At 36.5% G+C, this 14,131-nt stretch overlaps 1 pseudogene; it reads right to left on the reverse strand.

The window, feature by feature from the left end:
- Positions 1–10,218: 10,218 nt before the first annotated feature.
- Positions 10,219–10,318, reverse strand: LOC123849079 (U6 spliceosomal RNA; annotated as a pseudogene).
- Positions 10,319–14,131: the final 3,813 nt, after the last annotated feature.

The raw sequence follows: 14,131 nt of genomic DNA on the forward strand, positions 1-14,131 counted from the left end.
ACATAAGCGTGCATATTATCTTTTCAAATTTATATTTTTATTTCCTTTGGGTAAATACTCAGTAGTGGAATTACTGGATGATATGACAATTTTATTTTTAGTTTTTGAGGAACCTCCATACTGTTTTCCACAGTGGCTACACCAGTCTGCATTCCCACTAACAGTGCATGAGGGTTCCTTTCTCTCCACAACCTCCCCAACACTTATTATTTCTTGTGTTTTTTATTTTAGCCATTCTGACAGGTGTCATTCTGACAGGTGTTATTTTTTCCTTGAAAAAATGTCTATTCAACTCTTCTGAACATTTTTTTCCTCAGTGTGTGTGTGTGTGTGTGTGTGTGTGTGTGTGTGTTGAGTTGTGTAAGTTCCTGATATATTTTGGTCATTAACCCCTTATCAAATATATCATTTGCAAAATATTTTCTCCCATTCAGTAGGTTCCTTTTTTCTTTTGTTGGTAGTTTCCTTCACTCTGAAAAAGCTTATAATTTGGGGTATTCATATCTTTTCTTGATCATCATGCCTTAAAATAGTAAGCACAACCAGGCTGTGGGCATATGCCTGCAGCAGGCTACGCAGACATTTGTCTAGGATAATAATGAACCATTGGTGAGCATATTTATTTTTATTTATTTTCATGCAATGTTGTCTTTCAGTTAGTTATGAATTCACTTGGATGATCATGCACTCCACATTTTACTACCATGCCCAAAGGACCATCAAAAATATCTATGTCACATTTCTTATTGAATTTCAGATATACCATGCTTATAACATTTTCCAAATATTCCTGGTCAAAAGAACTATTTTAAAAAATTATTGATAATTCAATATTACTTAATCTTATTTCATCCATCCTACTTCCTAATGATTACCATTTACTTTCTGAAAGCTCATAAGCCATTTTATAAAAATCATTCTAGAATTTTATCACAACTTTGAACTCCATGAAATACAGTTATATTTTGTAGATACAATTTATCATTACTTTTTTCTAAATTACTGCCTTTTCTTCTTCTCATTCTTATTTCCCATAATGTTATGTCTTAATGACAAAAAAGAAGGAATAATATGCTATAGTAGGTATGCTACTGTAGGTTAAGTTCCAGGAAATTACTAAGTTTATGTCTTGGGATCCAGGAATTCCCAAAATGGGTAGTGGCCTACAATGGTCCAGAAACAGAAAAAAGAAATAAAAGGTTGACAACAGTTGACATTTTTATGGTAGATATGGTCAGCTCTGTAAGCTACTTCTTAAGACTTTGGCTTCATTTAGGGAATATCATAATGCCTGCATTTCAACTGATTTTACACGCTAAGAGCATACCAGCCTAATCTCTCTTATCTACATACCTCCATTGTTTTCCCTTTATATCCAGTGAAATGATACAGTACATAATGGGATTAAGATATCAGGCTATTGTGAAGTAACTTAAAGACTAGAGGAAATAGTCTATTTACATTTGATTTTTTCTTGTTGCTGTTGTAATTATAATTGAAAACAAAACTATTGAAAGAAAACAGTATCAGAGATAGTATTCTAATTCTATATATATGACTTTTTAGATTTATAATATATAGGAATAGAGAACAAATAGAAATAAAGCTCATCAATATTTATCCCACATAAGCTATGGCATTTTCCTAAAAATAAATCCCTATCCAGCGAATTTATAATACTTTATTTTGGATATTTGGATTACTTCGGCTTTTTCAGATAAAAAGTTTCCAAGGAGATGTGATACTGTGTACATGTTCTTCCCATATTTTAGCAGATTTCCTATTTCATCATATATTTTGGAAGCCTATTTGACATTGATAGCTTGTAACATATGCATTTTGAATACAGAATATATATATATATATCGTATAACAATTACACATATAACAAGTATATATATGTATACATACATATTTTTTTAAAGATCCACGTAACCCTTTACATGGCTTCTATTTCAAATTATTAAATTATACAAAACTGGGAAAACTATTCATAGACTTATGCTTTAATATCTAAGATATTTACTTTATTATCCCTTTTATTTTCCAATTCCATTCATTTGTCTGTTCATTTATTTGCTTAAAAATTGAGTGTCTACTACATGAAAGTCTTCAGTTATATTCTAAAGAATAAGATATATATGACATATATATATAAGATATATATATATATATATATATATATATATAAAATGTTCCTAATTTTTTCCAAACTGATATCAATAGAAAAGCAAATGTATAAACCAACAACTCTCTCTCTTAGTTTAATAAAGTGAATGCTTGTGTCAGGTAAAATGAAAGCAGAGAGTAAGACTAGCTACATTTGTCAGGAAGGGATGCTTAGATGGGTTGGAAGAAGTTAGCTTCTTCTAGCTAGACATTTGCTGAGGGCATGTCGCTGCTTTTTTATGCTATCACTCATAAACAATAGATCTCCCTACTACTACATAATCCATCATCTCCTAACTGATGTTGCAGATTTGCATTTCATTTCTTAGATCAGTGATACACATTGCCATATTACTATTAATGATTATAAAGAGTGCAGAAAGTGCTTAACTTACAATCAGGGTATAACTGGCAAACTTGGGAGAGTGTGTATGCCCAGTTAATTAATAATGTCAGTGCACTTAAGACTACTATCTTCTGCAAATTAAAATGATGTGATGAGAATAATCTTGCAGTTGGGATTTTTCAAAGAGCAAGGATACTTTTTCCTTCCATTTCTTTTAATCAATTGCTTATGTTTACTTTTAAAAGCTACATTTTCATAACAACATGGACAGAGTACCTCCTGCCAGTATTTCCTTTATTTTATTTTATTTTATTATTTTATCTTATATTGAATTTTGAGTGCGAGGAATTCTGGGGGATGTGAACTATTCCATCTATGGAAGACTTATTGTAATGAAGTTCCTCTCAGTTCTTCCAATGACCATGAAATGAAAAATTTGACTTAGTTCAATCAGCCATTCTTGTAGTCATACACCTGCAGCTTCCTTGTGCATCAGTCCTAGGGCATCATGCCAAAAGATGAAATGGCTTTTTGATTGGATAAATCTTATATCTCATGGGTAAAATGCCATGCTTTTATGACTTAGTTCTTTGGGGGTTTTTGTTTTTGTTTTTTGGGGTTTTTTGTTTGTTCATTTTCAATATATGACAGTAACCACTCAAACATTATGATGTAGGCATCGCAGTGTTCGGCACAGGACAACTCAAACAAACAAAAGACATCATAACTCACAGGTGTTATAGCTTATCTATAAATTACCAGCAGCTATGGATGACAGTGAGGAACTGACCCCCATCCATCTCCACACTGCATTCAGCTCTCACAAAGTCTATGAGCAAAGAAGTTAAACATGATTTATGATAAGTTGTAAGATACCACGCTTGCATATTGCTGCGTATGGAGCAGAGATCAATTCATGGCTTACAAATTTGTCACAGGACAGTGCATCTTCCAGTCTGCCACCTTCAAATTAAGTGTCATGATGAGAGAAAAATACGGCAATGTCTTGAGAAAAAATAGCACATTTTGATTAGGTTACAGAAATGGTGTGGGATAGCAAAAGACAGGCAACTAGAGTTCTCAATTGGTTACAGCATTCTGTTGAAGATCAAGGAGATAGAAATAGGAGAGCAAATACACAAAATGGAAGAAGAATTCTTACAACTAAAATGAAGATGACATTTGAGATTGTAGCATAGAAGGAAAAAAAACATTACTGGTCATTCACAAGAGAGCTGATCTACCTCTAGCTCCTATTAATTTCTAAATATTGTGAAGTAAGCCAGCTTGGAGCTTTATGTTCAAATAAATTTATGCAGGAATTACTGTTCTGTGAACTTTTGTTGGAAAACTTTTAACTTATGTACTTTCTTATTTCATGGCTTTGAAGGTGAAGCCAATTAGGGACAGTTGATCAAATGGCGGACAATTTTATTTCTTTTTCTAAAAACAACTGTAAATTATTCTTATTTTAAGGCTTAGACTTAAAATCTATCTTGGGCTAATGAGTAGGGCAATTAAACAATTAAAACTCTGCTGACTAATACACACATGACTCTGCAGATGCAGATCTGCCTTTTTAGGACTTTCCAGAAACTTTGTGGATTTGATACACATTCATTCCAGTTGCTTACATCAATACCTCAAGATAGAATCAACCAGATATGAAGTTGGCCTTCAGATTCCTCCTACTTTACACAAAGAACAGAAGAGCTATGTTATGTGTATAAGATGATTTTAGGTTTTAACTTGACAAATGAAAATTACCCAGATAGCATGATAAGTGCCTTCTTGCATTTCACACACATTTTTAAAACTAGCATGTCTGCATCTGAATTCTTGATCTTTTCCTTAAGCCTGTTTCTACTCTACCTCAGTAAACATCATCTCCATCATTTCAGTTGTCTACATCATATATTGGGGGATCGCTTTGATACTTTCTTTTCCATCACTTCTTCTACTGTATACCTCCCCTAGTCCTATCAGTTATACCCCAAAATCAATGTCAAAGGCTTCCAGCTCTCTTTCTCTTACCACCGTCCCCAGTGTAAGCCACCTGCATCTCTTTCTGCCCCTATGGCAATTATTTCTCAATTGGTCTCACCATATCCAATCTCTATGCCAATGATCTTTTTCAAAAACTAAATCTAGGGGCGCCTGGGTGGCTCAGTTGGTTAAGCGACTGCCTTCGGCTCAGTTCATGATCCTGGAGTCCCAGGATCGAGTCCCACATCAGGCTCCCTGCTCAGCGGGGGGGTCTGCTTCTCCCTCTGACCCTTTTCCCTCTCGTGCTCTCTGTCTCTCATTCTCTCTCTCAAATAAATAAATAAATAAAATCTTAAAAAAAAAAAAAAAACTAAATCTAAATGTGTTCCTTCCATTCTGTAAAGCCCTCAATACTTTACCGTTTCAGATAAGGTTAGCCTGTAAATCCTTAATGTGCCACATGTGGTTCTTCAGTCTCTGGCTACTGCTTACCTCTTCAGCTAAAATTCACATGGTACCTTCCTCTCTCCTTGCTATGCTCAGACATCCAGCTCCCTTTCCAATCTTTTGGATGTTTCCTACTCTTCACTTGTGCTATTCTCTGTGCTCAGAATCTTTCCTCCCCACCCCATGCTCCTGAGTCACTAGTCTTCATCCTTATGGTGTCAGTTACTCAGAAGAGGCTGTCCTAACCCTGAGCCCTAAGTAGATCTTTCCAAGTATCCCCTCTCATAGTGTCCTAGATTCTTATAACACTTACCAAATTTGTAGTTTTAAATTTTGTACTTGTTTATTCAATATCAGTTTTGCCCACTTAACTATAGGATCTTATTCTGGGCCTTTATTTTATGGGCCTGGTAGGAAATTTAAATACAAACATTTTAGGACATTTTCCCCTTGAAGGATGATACTGAAATCCAGTGGTGACTTCCAAACGGGGAAAATCCATTATTCCTAAGCTTCACTGTTCACAGCTGACACATGTATGGTTCAAGGTCATGAGGACTCTTACAGTCTGATGGTTCTCTGTCTCCGTGCCATGGATAGCAAATGCAAATTTTAGTAAATGCTAAAAAGCTGCCCAAAGTTCAGTCTCCTTTAGCACACTTTCTTTCTGATGTCCTGTCGACTTCCCAGGGCACCATCAGAGAGCAAGTGGTAGGTCTTCTCCACCCACAAAGCTATATCCCCTCCTCTGTGTAAGGGGAATTGTTCTGGCCCCTCTATTCAACACAACTCACCTCTTCCCTCCTCTTGTTGCCTTCAAAGATACTTACCAGGTACACAGGATCTGGGCACACTGCCTGAGAGGGAATATGAAATTCTACCTTCCTACTAGCCATATGGCTTTGAACTACCTTAAACCTCAGTTTCCTCATCTTTAAAATGGAATTATAATGGTACCTACTTTCTGGGATTATTAGAAGATCAAATTAATAAATATAAATGTCTTGGCAAAGAGACAGGCTCATTGTAAATGCAGAAGTGTTAGTTTTTATTACTATGGTAGGTACAATCCTGGGAACTTCTGTTTTTGACTCAGTAATAAACACTTCACCTGGAGGAATGAGGTACAAAAGGGTTTGCTTTTAATCCTCCTTCCCAGTACATATTCGAGAAAGTAAGACTTGTTTGTCTTTTTCACCACTATATCTCTGACACCTCGAATGATGTCCAGCCTTCTGCGAGGACTCCATAAATACTTGTTGAAGAGCTCATTAAAAATCACGGCTTTGTTTCTGTAGCGCTACAGGGGGACAGGGAAGGCCTGGGCCCATCCTTGCAGGGAAGTGTGACAGGAAGAGTGATGGCTGAGGCCCGAGACCAGAGTAGTGAAAGCCCTGCGTGACTGGCTCCGGGCACAGGGTGGCTGGAGCAGCCCAGCAGCAATTTCACGAGGTTCACTGTAAGCAGAAGAAGCTTGACATCATGTCAAGGGGCAAGAGCAGAAGAATCCGAGAGACCTGACATTCAACAAATGGGAAACAAGTCTCTGGGAAATAAAAGAGCCAGGACTTCTTAAGGGGTGGGTATATCTGTGTCTGACAATGACCAGGTGGCAGCTTGCTGCGGTGTAGTTTCCTTGTGCATTATATGCAGAGGAGAATGGTGCCCACTTCATAGGGGTTGCTGTGAGGATTGAATCCGCAAACTTATGTCAAATCCCTTAGAAGAATGCCTGGAAACAAGTGAGTGAGTTCATGGTGCCGTGGGCCACCAAGAGTGTCCCCCACACGATCCTGAGTTCTGGGAAGCAGAGCACACCTGTCTTATTAGCAATTACAGCGTTGGCACCTTACACACCTCTTTAAGTCTAGCAGGTGCTCAGCAATTATTTATTCAATCAATGAGCGGGGTGGGGGTGTGTGTGGAGTAGAATCAGGGACAAAAAACAACATGTGAGCTGGCTCTTGTGAGGAAGTTCAATATGCAAAGGAAGCAGGGGGTAGTGAGGGAGGACTTTCCAGAGACTGGGAACAACTTGAGACAAGAGGAAGGAAACAGTGCAGGCTGGTCCTGGGAGCCTGTGTCATTCAGGGAGTTCAATGTAGAAGGACGTGGGAAAGGGGTCAGAGAGATGAGGCAGGTGCCAGAAGATGGATGGCTTTGCATTTGGCTGAGCTCATTTATGCGTTTCTAAATGTGTAGTTTTCTCTATACAATTAATTTGTTAACCCTACTGAGGACAAAAAACCCTGTTAAGTAGTAAACCATGGAGTTTCAGCACACTTAATTATTTATCTTGGTTCCTTCTCCTTTGGTTTTACTCTGAGTGAACATTACCATCTACGGAACTATTCTTCGCTAAATATTCTTGTTTGCTTTTATGAGGCACAGGTGATAAGCCTGAATACTGATCCCACAATCTTTTTATTTTGTTTCTTTTTTAAGATTCATTTATTTATTTGAGAGAGAGAGAGAGCGCACGCACAAGGGAGGGGCAGAGTGAGAGAATCTCCAAGTAGACTCCCCACTGAGTGCAGAGCCTGACGCAGCGTTCAATCCCATGACCCATGAGCTGATCCCACAATCTTAATCAGAAATTCTAATGACACTTTCAAGGGCCAAGAAAAGTATAGCCAGATTTTAGATTTTGCCAGGCTAATTGTCATCATCTTAAATACTGAATTCTTAAATTTTTGAAATATTTCTGCACATTAGACAATAGGAAGGTGATAATAGTTTACAAAACCAATAAAGCTACTTTTAAGATCTTCATGACATGGACATAATTTCTACACTTATCAAGACAAAACTTTTTTTCTACTTTCTATTATACATATCATCTAAATCTCTTTCTCAAGCAAGTAAGAAGGACTTTTACAAATTAAAAATTATTAGTCATTTGTCTTATGAAGAATTGGATTTTGTGAAATCTAAAAAAAAAAAAACTTTATAGGAAAAGAGATCAGACTTAGAGGCTGAGTGGGGGGAGGGGGATATGGAGGAAGGGGGCCAAGAGCTACATACTTCCAGTTATAAGGTAAATAAGTACTAGAGATGTAATGTACAACATGATGACTATAGTTAATTCTACTGTGTGATATATAGGGAAGTTGTCAAGAGAGTGAGTTCTAAGAGTTCTCATCACAAGAATTGTTTATTATTTTATTCTTGTTCCTTTTCATTACATCTGTATGGGAAGGCAGGATATATAAATCAAACTAACATGTTGTATGTTAAATTTATACAATGATAAATGTCAACTATTTCTTAATAAAATGGGGGGGGGATGGCTTGTTACCCTGTCAGCGATATTATGTTTTCCTATTTGTTAGTAGGTTAGTAGGTGAAACCCTTGATTGAACTGGATAAGCCTATCTTGTCATCACCAAAATTTGTCAACCCCCCTTCACCCCTCTCATCCTCCTGCTCAGACTTCCAAAGTACTCTTTGTGTATATCTCCTTCATGATATATCTCATTTTGCACAATGTATTTGAGCTCATGAGTGTGGCTTATCTTCCCACTAAATTGTGGGTTCCCTGAGAGAGATTCACATGTACAGGGCATTCTGACATATCATGTGCCCCAAAAAGTAAAACGAACAAACAAAAAACTCTTGAATGAAGTGGAAGAAAGAAATGTTTACCAGTACGTTTCTACAAATATATGATTTAAATTTAGAATACCCATTATAGTAGAACTCACAATAAGTCCAACCACAAATGTATTGAATAGATATGGAAAAATATAAAGAGCTGTATTTTTTTAACCTGACCTCTGAATAGTTCTTTATTCTCATACTGTGACCATCTTTCTTCATGGCTTTAGCTTAAAAAGTAGAGTTTTAGAATGATGGTCAAGAAGAAAATAAAGCATAATTTTGTTCCTTCTTTTTCTCTTATCATTTACTTTCTCAAGAACTTGACAATAACTGATTTAAAAAACAGATAAACTATTTTTTTCTTTATTTATTCTCTGGATGGGACATTGCTGTCAAACCAGGCAATATATTTCCCTGTTTGCGTCCATGTAGGTGCAACCACAGTACCACAGTATTAATATTGTGGCATGTGACAGCAACCACACGTATCATGAGGATTAACACCCCTGGGCCCTCTCCTTGCCGTCTTCCATTCTGCTGCAGATCAGAGACTGTATATCGAAGGTGACAGTACCACAAGACCAAAGGAGCTTAGGTCCTTCTGTAAATGTTTGCAAGAGAACCACCCCTCAGATCAAAACTACTCACATTGTACTTTAAAACACTGCAGTGAGAAATAAGCATTTATTGTAATTAGGAAGAGTTGAGGTTACTTGTGACATCAGCTAACATTGACTTGCCTAATGTGCCAGGACGCTTAAGAATGCATTCAAATGTCATGACGTAGGGCGCCTGGGTGGCTCAGTCGGTTAAGTGTCTGCCTTCAGCTCAGGTCATGATCCCAGGGACCTGGGATTGAGCCCCGCGTCGGGCTCCCTGCTCAGTGGGAAGCCTCCCTCTCTCTTTCCCACTCCCCCTGCTTGTGTTCCCTCTCTCGCTGTGTCTCTCTCTCTGTCAAATAAATAAATAAAATCTTTAAAAAAAAAAGTCATAACATCATAAATATCATACAGAAGAGGACTCAATATGGCCTAGAGTCAACACTGGGCTTGTTGTGTTGCAAAGTTTTGGTTTGAAACTCTGCTTTAAAAAACACATGACTTCAGGTGAGTCACTTCACCCCACTTACTCCACATCCCTGAAGAGGATGTGGCAACAAAGCAAAAACAAATGAGATAATTTATACATAAGTCCCACAAAAGTAAAAAAGCACTTGCGTGACTTTAAGCGGTCTTCGAATTGTTACAGAATGAAACAATCAATAAATAATTGCATTTGAGTCTAGAGAGCCTAAGAGAGCTGTTGTCAGTGCCCTCAACCACAATGGAGAATTATGGACACTCGGGGCAACAGCATGAATGAACATTTCATTGTTAAAACATGAAGTTTCTTTGGATGCTACTCCTCTGGACCTACTTCCTTCACTCACCTATCTGTAAATGATGGACTTGGAGAGTTGGGTTTCAATAACTGAATCTAATGAAACTTAAACATCAGGGCAATCTATTGCATAGTACACTTCCAAAGGCCAATTTTATTTTATTTATTTTATTTTTTATTTTTGACTTTTTACGTTTTTATTTTAATTCCAGGATAGTTAGCATACAGTGTTATATTAATTTCAGGTGTAAAATATAGTGATTCAACCAGTCCATGCATCACCCAGTGATGAAAATATGGAACCTTTCACAAATTTGTGTGTCATCCTTGTGCAGAGGCCATGCTAATCTTCTCTGTATCTTTCTAATTTTAATAGTGTTGCCAAAGCAAGCACCTAATTTTAAACTATTATAAATACATTTATAGAGGCTAATTTTAAACAATTATAATACATCATGATTTTTTTTGTTAGATGGGAATCATGTAAAACAGAATGTATCTGAATTCCTACAATTGTAAAGCAAAAATCTGTAACAATGCTACACATAACGAGCACAACTCTGTGACTATATGAGCAGTCACATGCTTTCCAGCTCCCAACATTTCAGATCTATCTTAGTCTGTGATACTAAGAGACATGCAAAATTGTTATCGATACAGCAAAATGGCTCTGAATCACATACTTCTTCTGTGAAAACAATTTGATATAAGTTTTCCAAATGTTGACAATTCTAAAAATTTCACATAGCATTACCAGTAACAAATTATGAAACCGGAAGAAATTTTCCTAAAAATCAAATTTTGACCAACCATACAAGAAGCAAGACATTCTTTCTATGGTTCTATAGAAAATATTTTTAAATTCTTATTTGAAAATGTAGGGTGTCTGGGTGGCTCAGTTGGTTAAGCGACTGCCTTTGGCTCAGGTCATGATCCTGGAGTCCCGGAATCAAGGCCCACATCGGGCTCCCTGCTCAGCAGGGAGTCGGCCTTTCCCCCTACCCTCCCCCCTCTCATGCTCTCTCTATCTCATTCTTTTTCTCAAATAAATAAATAAAATCTTAAAAAAAAAAGAAAATGTAAATAGCATTGCAGACAAATACAAGAGGAAATGGTAAGGTGTGTCAGTTACTAAATGTTTTTTCTGTATGACATAATGCTTGTGATATTTGTCAACTTTGAAAATATATAGGTATATATACTGATTCCTTTTCTTATTCAAAAAAATATTCATTTTCATATATAATTTAGAATTTTAAATTTTGTATTACTTTTTTTAAAGAGATTCTCCATTATTGTACAGCAGCAAGCACCACAAAATCTATTCCTCCCCCTGATGATTCTATTTTCCAAACTCAAACTAAGAAACTTTCTTTCATACTGTCCTTTTTCTAGAAGATTTTTTAAAATTACTTTCTAAGACTTGCTTTCTTGAGATGGAAGTGTTGTAGAAAATTCATTTTCTTGACGGTATCTTCCTTCATTTATTTTGTTTTGTTTTAGACTCTTCTTTGGACACAGAAAATTCCTTTTGATTCAAATAATTCATAAAGCCATAAAGGTTGAATTCCAAACCAGAATATTTACTCACTATAGCCACTTACTTTCTCACACATTTCTAATCCAAGTATTAACTGCTTTTACCATTCAAATTAATTCAGATTGTCTCAATAATATATATATATTAGAAATAATTTTATTTGAAGCTCTGTGGTTAAAGCAGTGATCATATAAAAACTATATACCTATAGGCATCTGGGTGGCTCAATTGGTTAAATGCCTGCCTTTGGCCCAGGTCATGGTCTTGGGGTCCTGGGATCGAGCCCCGTGTAGGGCTCCCTGCTGAGCAGGGAGCCTACTTCTCCCTCTCTTTTTACCCCTCTCCCTGCTTGTGCCCACACACTCTCGCTCTCAAATAAATAAATAAAATCTTTTTAAAAATTAAAAAAAAATACACCTATATTTCCTAAACACATTAATTTAACTTAAATAAATTCACCTTCATTAGCCAAACTTTTGACTTAGGGCAAAGACTTTTTTTGCCTATGTGATTTCTGATTGTTTATTGGTGTTACTTTTCCAGCATAAAATAAAGCCATAATTTATTATCTATGAACTCAGACTTGTTTTCCTTTAATGGAGAGCCGCTTAAGAAGCAAGCTGAGTGCAGAATCTATCTGGAATTTAACATTCCTTTCCTATTCTTTTACATATGTCTCATATACACCTAATGATTTTTTCAACTGTTTGCATTATCAAATCTTTCTAATGAACTTTCTTTGATTTTTGTAAAAATAACTCCTCTTCACACCCTTTTTATTACTTACATAATACTTAATTAAATTTTGTAATTATGAAATATAACCAACATAAATCAGTTTGGGAACAAACTGATTTTTTTAACATTTTATTTATTTATTTTAGAGAGAGAGTGGAGAGAGGGGCAGAGTGGGAGGGAGAGACAAAGACTCCACGCTCATTGTGGAGCCCAACATGGGGCTTGATCCCAGGACCCTGAGATCATGACCTGAGGCAAAACCAAGTCAGCTGCTTAACAGACTGAGCCACCCAGGTGCCCCAAACTGATTCGTATCAGCACACTGGTCATCAGGTGGGTTTAGAATGGAAGTCTTACAGAGGAGGTGGTCTAGGAGCCATACATACATTCTATTCTGTAGACTTCAGTCAGTATATTGAATACTCTGTTTTACATCTCAAGGAAATGAAAGCTTTGCTGAATCCAGAAAATAGGCAAGTAGAGGTTGAGTAGAAAGGTTTCTATTGTTATTATTTTTATATTAACATTTTTCATGGAATAAGTGATGATCTATGATGATTTCTGGGTTTCTTTCTGAAAACTACAATGAACTCTTCCGAGCTATTAGTGCTTAGTCAAATTGTCAAACTGTGTTTTGGATCCTAGACTGTAGTAAGTAAATCAACAGAAAAAGGTTCTGCCATCCATGCAATTGATGCAGTGCTTCTTGTCATAGGATGGGAACAGGTGCCTATTTGTCTCTTGCAATGAAGTTGTTTACCCTACATTGGTCCCTCATCATTGTTCTGAAATCCTTTAGAAATGAGGAAAGAGAAAAAAAAAAAGTTATACTCTTTATTGTGGTAATATGGTAGGGTTTTTTGGTTCTATATAAAAGGAAAGGAAATAACACACACACACACACACACACCACTAATTATGGTAGATAAATAAACCACATTACACTCTAAACTCCATGGTAAGCAGAAACCACAATTTTTATTTGTTTGTTTATCATGGTATAACACCAAGCACCTACTAGACTACTTGGCAATCATGGGCATCAATATATACTACTTGAATGAAAAAAAAAATCATGCAATTCTTTCCCTAGCTTTTATTTTGAATAAACTTGATAATAAAAAGATAGTCTATACCCATTTTACCCCCAAAAACTTGTTGATCAAAAAATCAGCGAATTCTCCAATTTGAATCAATATATAATTTTTAAATTCCCATAGTACACAATGAAAACACTACATTTGTATTTTCTTAATTGCCTGGCAGGCTTAGCCACATGTTTCCATGTTTGAAAGCCTTAGGCAATCAAAAATTACACTTTTCAATCAGACTTAAATGTAGCATTTAAAATAACTGCTGTACAACTTCTTCCTAGAAACATCGCCAAAGGCAAGGGAAGCAAGGGCAAAAATGAACTATTGGGACTTCATCAAGATAAAAAGCTTTTGCACAGCAAAAGAAACAGTCAACAAAACCAAAAGACAACCGACAGAATGGGAGAAGATATTTGCAAATGACATATCAGATAAAGGGCTAGTATCCAAAATCTATAAAGAACTCATCAAACTCAACACCCAAAGAACAAAGAACCCAATCAAGAAATGGGCAGAAGACATGAACAGACATTTTTCCAAAGAAGACATCCAAATGGCCAACAGACACATGAAAAAGTGCTCAATATTGCTCAGCATCAGGGAAATCCAAATCAAAACCTCAATGAGATACCACCTCACACCAGTCAGAATGGCTAAAATTAACAAGTCAGGAAACGACAGATGTTGGCGGGGATGCGGAGAAAGGGGAACCCTCCTACACTGTTGGTGGGAATGCAAGCTGGTGCAGCCACTCTGGAAAACTGTATGGAGGTTCCTCAAAAAGTTGAAAATAGAGCTACCATATGATCCAGCAATTGCACTACTGGGTAT

This window comes from Mirounga angustirostris, unplaced genomic scaffold (genome assembly GCF_029215605.1).
Source record: "Mirounga angustirostris isolate CCGP_5_RB_7025 unplaced genomic scaffold, mMirAng1.0.hap1 SCAF_2, whole genome shotgun sequence".
Lineage (NCBI taxonomy): Eukaryota > Metazoa > Chordata > Mammalia > Carnivora > Phocidae > Mirounga > Mirounga angustirostris.